Here is a 10227-nt window from a genome sequence, read left to right as displayed (position 1 = left end):
CAAATTGCATCTCAATCAGCTTAATCCTCAAGATGTCATTTACAGGTCTGCTCTTTGTGAGGGCCAGAACCGTGTGCTTTCAAACTGTACAGGCCAGAAATTGCTAGCAAAGCAGCTTAGAATAGCTTGTTCAAAAATTCAGCGTACATGTGTTGCTGAGCTGCCCAATTTAAAGTGCCTGTTGTCGCAGGGCCATCATTGCATGGCCATGCGCTAGATTAGATGTTCGGTGACAGACAGGAGGCAGCAGCATCATTAGCACCCGTTTCTGGATCAGCACAGCATACATCGTAACATTTTGGCACTGGATTAACATGAAAGAAAATGTTTCTAAATGGGGACTGCACTGCTGACGTGATGAAAGGTATTTCTCTTTTGGCTGAGTTTGCTCAGAGCCGGGTGTGATTTCGAGGTGTATACGTGGGACATGACTAACTTTGGCAAACAGTTGAAAGTGGGAGGTGGTGTTACCTGGCACGGGGCAGGGAGCTGGGGCTGGCCTTGGTGAGAGATCTCTAATCAGGAGAGGGCACGGGTTGGTTGTGTGAAGGCTTCAACCTGCCTCTGAAACACTGGACTTTCACCCGCAGCATCGGGAGAGAGTCGATTAATTGCATATGCTGGTGTGTGTTACCCACATACATTAGGCTCATGATTTAGTCCAAAGGAAAAGGTTTCCTAACGTAGTTAAGCTTTAACAGTCTCTTTGTAAAGAAAGATAACAAGATACTTGTTTTTAGTGGTTTCCCATGACAGTGATTAATCTTATTGCAGGCAGAGCATTGTTCTTTGCATGGCTACACCTTCCTTTCCTTTGACATACATCTTTTGTGAGTGCTGTGTGTCATGACACCGAACACTGTAAATGCAAACTGGAAAAGACTGGACTTGTTGAATGCTAAAGACATTTTAGAACTGTTTATGGTCACCGTGTGCTGATAGGAAATGTCCTTCACGTGGCACGGTTATTAAAAGTGCAGGTGAAAGCGAAGTATGTGAACTTTGCAGTGCTTGCATAGTTTGGATGTGTGCAGCTTTTGTGCTATTCAAAAATACTGTTAGAATTTTAGGAAAAGATTGTATTAAAATGTTGAGAGCCTCTCCAAATAAAGCATAAATAAAATATTCCACCTTAGTCACCAGCAGAATGACGGTGGTGCTTGCATCTTTACGCTGTAGATGGGAAGAGGACTGTTGAACAGAAGACTTTGTGATCAGAGAGTGCTTTTCATGCAAATGAAGATTTTATTACATGCTGCTGAATCAGGGGCTTGTGTAGCGAGAACAGCACAGAAGTGATAAGATCACTTTGTCATAGCTTGAAATTTTGCCCAGCGTGTCTTTCAGATCGCTGAAACGGGCAAGAAACACTCTTGTTAAGGGCACAGCAGTAACTGATACAATATTTTGGGGACAGGGCTTTTTCTTCATGGTACGGTCTGTCTGCAGTGATCTGCCACACGTCCAGATTCAGATCTGCCCTGATTTCAAAGCAATGAGGAACTGCAACGTGTAGGTGACCCTGCGTACCAGCAGAGTCATAAAAGCTCCCGTTCCTGATGGGATCCCAGTTCTGCTCTTGCCTGAACGGGTACAGAATCTCCTCTCTGCTGCAGGCTAGCATTGGTTAGAGCACAGTTGTCCATCCTTTTGGCCGGGTTAGCCTGTGTTGCTTGTTCCCAAGTCGTGCAGGGGCTCTGCACATGCCGCGGGGCTGTGTTTTCCTGCAAAGGGCACCCATCCAGGACTGGCTCCGTTGGTTTTCCTTTTGTATTTGTTAGCTAATATTGTCTTCCCGATGTCCTTTCGTGGTTAGAACCGGTTTGGTTTAATGAGGACTGTTGTTGCCAACAAGCGAATGGATATATGTAGTGGAATAGGCATCTAAATCTTCCCCTGCAGATGGGTAGTATTCAGCATCCTGATGTGACCTTGGTAAAAGTTCTCCGGCGTGTTACTTTCCCTCTTTATTTATCTCTCTTGCTGTGTAGCAGCTTTCGTTACAGAGAAGCATCTGAGCTATTGGAAATCTGTCCTCTCTTCTCTTCCTCTCTCCAGAGACATTGTCAGCATAACACCCAAGCTGCTTAGATTGACGCCTGAATATTCCGCTTTTGCACAATCAGGAGGCATTCAATGAAGTAGCAAGATGAGAAGAAGTTTAAGACTTAGGACTGACATTTTTAGACACTTTTCAAGCCATAATTTTGAATAGTCTTGGTGAGGAAGGTCAAAGGCTTCCTTCACGTGGGATGCCCCCTTATGTGTGTGTTGAGCATCCATCAAAGCGTATAGCACAGGGGAGAAACATGCTTAACAGCCATCAGATTGCAGCGTGGGGCTGTTCATATTTCAAATTCTCATCTGAAGAGTCTAGGAACAAAATCTAACCCTGCACATTCCTGGAGAGTTTCAGAGCAGCAGGATGGAACCTTTTTTTCCCATTTTTCTCATGCAAATTAAGGTAAGAATTATTCAGTGTTTAAAATCTGGTTTATACTGGCTTCTGAATTTCATTTAAAATAAACATCTGGAGAGCTTTTTGATCTCCTGTGCAAGACTGTTGTCTGCCTTGCTCATTAAAATGACTTCTGCTTAATTTTTAGTGAAAGGCAAAGACCTAGATCATTTCAGCCCAGAGGCAATCTAAATGGTTCACCTTCTGCAGTTAGAAATTTCCACGAGCACACAGCCTATCCGGCAGATATTTAAAATCCTTTCTATTAGGGAGCGTGGCAGCTAGAGGTATCTGTTTCTTCTGTGCTGCTCTTTGGGATCTGCAAGGCTGCTACCTGTAGTGCGATTTGTACTTCTGCAAAGCCTTGTTCTCCCGGTGCTGAGCACGTATCAGAGCGGATGCTCCATTTGAGAAGAATTATGGTCTTGTCCCTTTGCAGCTTGCAGTGCAAAGCCCTCCTCTGGAAGATTGCCACGGGTTTGCTGGTGTCCCGCAGTCAGATCGGTGGAACAGTGTCACACAGGGAGTAATCGGTTATTTATTCAAATAGCCGTTACATTTGGAGTATGTTTTCTCTGATTTGACAGGAGCTCGCTCCTCTACTCTTCACTGGAGACTGAAAATGCGTGCCCATGGCGAGAGTGCTGGGTATGTGCTTCCTCTGTCTTTCTGGCTTTGAAATGGGTTCCTGTTGCTCTTTGGCAGACCCTGAAGCAGCGATCTGTGGAAGCAGTGTATTCAGAGCGAGAGTGACTTTACCTCTTTGTTTTCTCTATTTATTTATGTCTGTATGGGATCAGCTGGTCCCACATTATGTGTGAAGTAGTTAAATTTTAGCCTGCATCTGTAGGATGTGTTTTCTCCCCCTCCCCTCCAGTTGCTTTGATCAAATCAAATAAAAACACAGCGCTTTCATTTCTAGTTTTGTAGTTTCAAAGACAATCTCTTGACATGCTCTAGCAGTCTGGACCTGAGTCCTTTTTTTTCCTTAGTCCAAAGGCACACTGTGTCTTGCGCCTTTCTCTGTATCAGCAGTTGCAATCTGCATTGGCTTTTATCTGCATCAAAAGACAAATGGAAGAGAGCAAGACACTGCAGGAATGGGAAACAGACTTACATGTGCAATGGAAATATGTAATCCTTACGTTCAGTCTGCCACATGGAGTACAGACCAGTTTCTGTATTGGAAATCTGTAGCCTATACTCCCAGAAATGTGAGTTTAGATTTTAGGCTTTGAAGGTTGGTTAATTCCCCCAGCGGTTAATACCAACATAAAATTTTCTGTGATGTCAAGCCTTTCCTTCTAAATGCCTTTTTTTTTTTTTTTTTTGCATATGTCAACTATACAAAGCAACACTCAATTTGAGAAAGTAGCATTCAAACACTCTGTAAGCACTTTATTTTTGTCCGCTTTGTGAGCAGCTGAACACATGTCCAGGCTGAAATACGCTGAGCTGCTGCTTCCCGGCAAGCGTGCCAGTGCTGCTCGGCACGAGGAGTGGTGAGAAGGCTCCCAGCTGTGCAGATGTGGGAGAATTTGGAACTTTGTCCTGTGTCCTGGAAAGGCACTCCTGACCTCTGTCCTGGAAAAGCACATCTGCAAATCTCCTGCTCAACGGCATCCCGAGGGAGAGGATCCCAGCTAAGCCATACTAAATCATACCCAGTTTCTCAGCCAGATGAGCACTGGTAGCTGTCATCCCGATCAAAATCCGAACCGTGTCTGATGGCATTCGTAATGTTGTGGTACGCATTACTTTTTCAGAGTAGTAGTGCTTAAAGCAAAGTGTGTTTCTCTCTGCATTAAGGAGTCAGATTCAGGTATTCAAAGCAAGTTGATAAATTGCTTTTCATTAAGTGTCTGAGTGCCGAGGGGTTCAGTATGTGTTCCAAGGAAAAAATACATTAATTACAGCTTCTGTAGAGCATTTATCAATCACGTAGTTACAAACAGTACTAATGCAGTTAATTGAAGGTAGAAAAATTTACCTTTTGAATTTGTTGACTGTAGGAATTCCGTGGCTGGAAAGACAAATTGTCTGGAAACTAAAATCACGCAATACTTTGGGGATTGCCTGAGTAACTGTCTTGAGTATACACTTGACCAGACTCTTGCACAATATTCAGAGGGGGTGTGCTGCCTTTTAGCACGAGATGCACCGTGGAGGTCAGGGCTGCCCCTGGCTCTTGCAGCCCAGGTTATCGGGAGCTCAGCGTTCATGCAGGCAGGTTTGTGCTGTGTTTGCCATTGAGGTACAGTCGTATGGGCTGCAGTAGCAGTGTTTGTTCTCTTCTCACCCACGCAACCAGGTTGTGTTTACCATGCAAAGGGATGTCTCACTGACTGTAGTACAGTTACAACTGCCTCTGTGTCCTGTCCGTACAATTTATTTATTGCTGTGTGTGCGTGTTGGGTTTTTTTTAAAAGAAAAAGGCAAGTGCAGAGGAGGAAGGATGCACAAAAGCAAACAAAAATCTCCTGCTCACCTGTAGTCAGTAAAACTTGTCGTGAAAAAAGAAATCTTTTGTGAATGTAAACTTTGCATAAAGGCGATTGTTGGCGGCTGCTAAAGGAATCAGGTGAGATTGCGCTGAAGTGTTTTTAATCAGGCCTGCAGACAAAAATCTCTGGTGCTTGTGGTGTGCAGAGGTTTTGAAAACATCTTGCATGCTCATGTTGCTTTCCCTGTGGCTGTTTTGAACTGCCAGCCATGTTTGTGCTTCTCAGGAAAGCACTGAGAATAGCAGAGACTTTTTACAGTAGCTCACAATTAATGTATTTCTTATCCTTTCTTCTGTTGAGTTGTTATGAGATGGCCTTTGAGGTTCTTGGAAGACTGCTAAGGACACTAGATCTGTGTCAGGACAAGCCAGCGGGGCACCAGCACCTCGTTCTGAAGGTTAACAGGAAAATGCCATCCCAGTGTCTGGTCCAGCTCTTTGGTATTCACCTGATGGCTTGTATTTTCTGCTGGTGAGTGTTTGGTACTCGTGTTGCAGCTTCTGTTTGAGGTTCTTAGAATACTTTTCATCTTTACAGTAGGCTGCACAATATCTCCAGCTACAGAAGAAGGTCTTATCTTGCCCTTACAAATGGTGAAATGTGTACCTAAGAGCTGATGGTCCGGCAGGAAGCTCTGGCACTGTGCACAATTAGACAGAGATCTCCAATTTTATATCTTAAATAAAAATCTGCCGTATATTTCTCCACTTGTTTTGTAACTAGGCTGTTAAAATTTCACCATAGGTGGGACCTTAATTCAGTATCCAAAGATACTAAATACTGAACCAAACAACTGTCAGTGTAATTGTACGGGTCAAAATGGTACACGTGCATAACCAATAGAAACTGAAATCTACCCCCCCGTGAGCCTGCCCGCCTGCGTTCACACACCATTGGTACACCTGGTCCGCAAGTGAGTCACTTCTTATTTTTTTCTTAATATGCGAGTTCAGTTTTTTGTTTTGTATGAAGTCTAATTCATTCTGCCTCATCTTATTTGAAAATATTTCTCATTTTCAAGTGAATCTATTTTTAAAACAGGACTCGAAGCATATTTTTCAATAACTAACAAATGTCTGGTTTGTTGTTTGGGTGTTGCATAGAGGTAAAATTTGTCCAAAGTTAGCTCTGAAAAAATGTTTTTTTTAAAAATAATCAGCTTGTAATAAACAGATAGCTACTTTCCTACTTGGGGAGCTGTCATAATCTGTAACTTCTAAGGATAGTTTAGACGGAAAAACTCATCCTTCTGTCATGTGCAGCCACAAGGATTTCTGTAAGTCATGATTAAGACTTTAATTCTGGGCTTTTATAGAGTAAGTGTGGAATGAGAGAAGATAATGATAATGGTGATCTGTGCGAGGCAGCCACTGGAGAGGGAACTATTCCATGTTTCCTTTCCCCTTCGCCTAGGCAGCTGTTTGCTGTACTTAAGAAAAGCTTCCCTTTCAGATCTGGGTAGGCAAGAAAGTTGGGAGGGAGGAATTCTGGCCGAGAGCCGCATGAGGAAGCTCACAGCTTTTGCGTGTCCTTTGTGGTAAAGTAAACCCCAGAATTACAACCTCATGCTTCTCCCAGACATCGAACACGTAGGAAAGCTGCACATAACACCGATGCAGCGCACGTTCTTGCTGATGATGTTGAGGTTATAACTGCAGACTCTCCGCTATGGGAAAGGGGTCAATGTGTATTTTGGTTTCTTATCACTTGAAGGCAGAAGGAAGTGGCGTACGAGGATGGAGAATGTCTGTTGGTGGGAATGCGTGGTGCCTCCACCGGGGTATGGTGTTAGCAGCATCCTGTAGTTTGGTAGTTGCTGGGCTGTTCTGGGTTTGCTTTGGATAGAAGTCATCTCAGCTAACCTTAATACTGTCATCTTCATGTGAAAACATGCACACTCGTATCTGTAAGTCTGTTCTGTATTTTATAATAGCTGCTGTGATACTATAGGTGCTGCTCAAGCACGTAGGAGGAAGGTGGGTTTAGTTTGCCCCGAGGATAATGGATGCTTTGGAGGAAGGAATGTTTGTGCCTCTCAGTGTCTTGTTGAAGAAAAGGGTACCTTCTGTGAATGTTACAGTGACAGGTAGGGAGTCTGTTTTGCATTTTGAAAATACAAATGTAAGCCTAATATCCTGGGCAAGTTATGATTTTGATGACAATGCTGTATTTACCTGGCCTCTGCTCTTAACTGCTGCAGTTCAACTGTGGCATCCTTTGCTCCCTCTCTTAAATGACCGTGCAGATTTATGCACTGTGAAACGTAACTAAGATACATCCCAGACTGTTTCTTCATCCCTGTTTCCCACCAGTACAGCATTAAAAACTTGGAGTTGGAAGTCACTATAAAAAAGGAGAAAGAAAATTAATTAAAGGTCAGAGTGTTTTAGTGTAGTGAAAATTCAGAGGAAGCAGATACAAAGTTAGTCAAATAGCTTTTGGCTTCAGGCAGGTCGATTTTCCTATTTCTTGCTTATGTTCCCATGGTAAAAGTAGTATCTCATCTGTCTCATAACTGACCACTAGCATATGTGTTTCAAGCACAGCCAGAAATACTCCTTTGAAGCGTTGGCCAGGTGCTACAATAGTCCCAACTTGTCTTTTCTACATCTTTCCTTTGCCTTAGAAGCGGACTGCAACACCTGGCAAGACCTACTTATGCCTGTGTTGTCTGTCAGCTCCTGCCACATTGCAGAATACAGAGTTAAATCTAAAAATAGGCTTAAAAAGAGGTGAGGGCTTCAAGCAAAGTAAAATAAGCCACTGATTTGGGTCATGAAAGGGAATTGATGTCACTGGTTCCCTGTTGCAGCTTTCTTGAGCTAGGAAGTTCTGTTCTGAGCCGTGAAAATGCAGAGGAGTGGTGGTGAGCAAACGGCACTCAGGAGAGGGAAGCGTGGTCTGCTTCCAGTTCTCCCCGGGAGACTGTCCAGACCATGGCCTTGTAAGCCTGACGTGAGAAGTCAAGGTGCTGTTGAATGCTCCGCAGTTTCATTTATCTTCACGGTCTTCTTTCAGTGGTAGAAAACTGTCACCCACCCCTATTCTTTTAACAAGGAGCGACCGTGGCATCGGGTGGTTAAATGCTTCATCCAAAATTACATCAGCAACCTGTGGTGAGCCGGATACTTCCCTCGATCTCTTCTGTCATAGGTTAGCCCATAATCAGGAGACCGGTCTTCTAACATAAATCTGGTCAAAAAACCTTAAGCCTCTGTAAAAGGAGTTGTGTGCAGTTTTTGCCTGTTTCAGAGTGGTTATGTGGCTTCAGTAATGTTTGTTAAGTGCTTTGATATGCTTTGGTGAAGGACAGTGTTAATAATTAAAATTGGAAAGAAGTTCTAAAGTAGTATGGGGGCTGACGACCGCTTTCAGGTCTGTTAGTTAACAAAAATGCAAAATATAAATGGACGAATCAGCAGGAATTTAGTTTAACGCTCCCTTCCCCCAGCCACCTGCATGGGCTGAGCACAAAAAGCAGCTAATTGTCTGCTCTGCTGCGGAGATGAAAGAAGCTGGTCCTACAACAGGAAAGGCTATTGAACTGCGTGAAGGTGGTAAATTATCAGCACTGAAAACCTTTTGAGTTAGTATCTTTATGTGCTCAAAAAGTACATTATTTGTACTGGTATTTACAGCGTTCGGGGGCTGATGAAACCAGCATCTCGTGACATGAATCTTATGTTTCAGTCCATGTAATTAAGAGGTCAGTAAAACTGAAACTTGTTTTTGAGACTCTACGCCTTCATGGTGTTTGGGTATTGTCGAAGGGTGTGTTTGGTGAGGATGAGGCCTCTTAATGGTTTTACCTTGGCCCAGCTAACGAGCTATTTGCAGAATTGCACTGTGATTTGCAGTGGGCAGACTGTAAGAGCAGCCTCGTGTTTGTTCATTTTACTGCTAGCAGTTTCATTTGCAAAGTGCAGGCAGGAGCAGGCTTCTTGCCAGCAACAGCTTCATTCAGATTAGGGCTTTAGTTCAATTATGTCCAATTAACTTTTATTGCAGATAGCAGTGATAATTACTTGCAAGTCAATTTTTTGGCTGTGGTTATCCCAAGGCTAAAGTCTGAGCTTGATGGATTTTAATAACTGAAGTGACGTATAGCTTTTCCTCTTTTTTTCTTCTTTAGGCCTCAATTAGATGAAAGGTCAGAAGCTATGTAAAAATCCATCTTACAATTAAAGCCAACTGTTCTACTCTTCAGCAGATGCGTAGTACTGTGTTTTAAAATAATCTCTTGGGACCGACCTAAAAAAAGGCTTTTTAAACTCTAAGATCATAACCTTGAGCTTGCTGCTGCTTTATCTGAAGAGTGTATTTGATGGAGCTGATGTCACACGTGGCAGTACCTGCCGCCGCCTTGGCTTTTTTTACTGCGCTACATCCTGTTCAAAATTGCTCACCTAGAAGCCTTTAGTGGTAGCCCTTGGGCATGAGGAGTGTGATATGAACAATATTCGTTTTAAGTGCTTTACCCCAATGCTTCTTCATTTTCTTCCTCGTTAAGCATTGCCATCCCGGCTCGGGGAGAGGAGCAGAGAGCACAGCTCTCTGTGCAGAGGCACAGCAGGTGCCTCCCCTCTCCTGAAGCACCCCACGTACATTTAAATTCTCTCTGCCTTCCCCTCCAAACTATTTAATTTTGTTGCCTGAGTAATATTATAAATGGAGGTCAGCCCAAAAGGTGAAATGGTTTACAAGCAAAATCATAGTTAATTAAACTGCAAGAAGCAAAAATTGATTTTGATCGAAACTGTTGCAGGGCTCTACAAAAGGTCCACCTGAATGCAGAAAGCCAAAAGGTCCTGTGCTGGCAAATGCTGACGGTGCACTCCGCTTGTTACAAAAGGCGACTTTCTATTGTTCAGTCTTCCTATTTATTTATCCCCAAGTACACTCGATGCTATTGTGATTTATTGCCATTTCAAAAGACTACCTCTTTGCGCATTATTTTGCAGTTTTCCATTTATAAAGCATTAAGAGGATGTGATACCGGCCGGCGATGAATACAGTGCTAGTTTGGTAATTTTGTTCCAGGAAACGGTAAGATTTATCTCTCGCTCTTCAGCGGTCCTGGGAAAGGGCCATTCTGGTAAGTGCCCAAGAATAAAGGGGAGTTTTAGGGCTGGAGAAAGGCAGGAAGCCTGCAGGATCAGTCTAGACGCTGTCAAGCAAGGCATGGCTGACTGGAAGGAATCGTATTGAATGCTGAGGTTGGCGGGGGGGGGGGCGTGTCAGCGTCTGCCGTTGACACGAGCAAAT

Source organism: Aptenodytes forsteri, unplaced genomic scaffold (assembly GCF_000699145.1).
Source record: "Aptenodytes forsteri isolate BGI_AS27 unplaced genomic scaffold, ASM69914v1 Scaffold66, whole genome shotgun sequence".
NCBI classification, from domain to species: Eukaryota; Metazoa; Chordata; class Aves; order Sphenisciformes; family Spheniscidae; genus Aptenodytes; species Aptenodytes forsteri.
Note: the sequence above shows the minus strand (reverse complement) of the source record.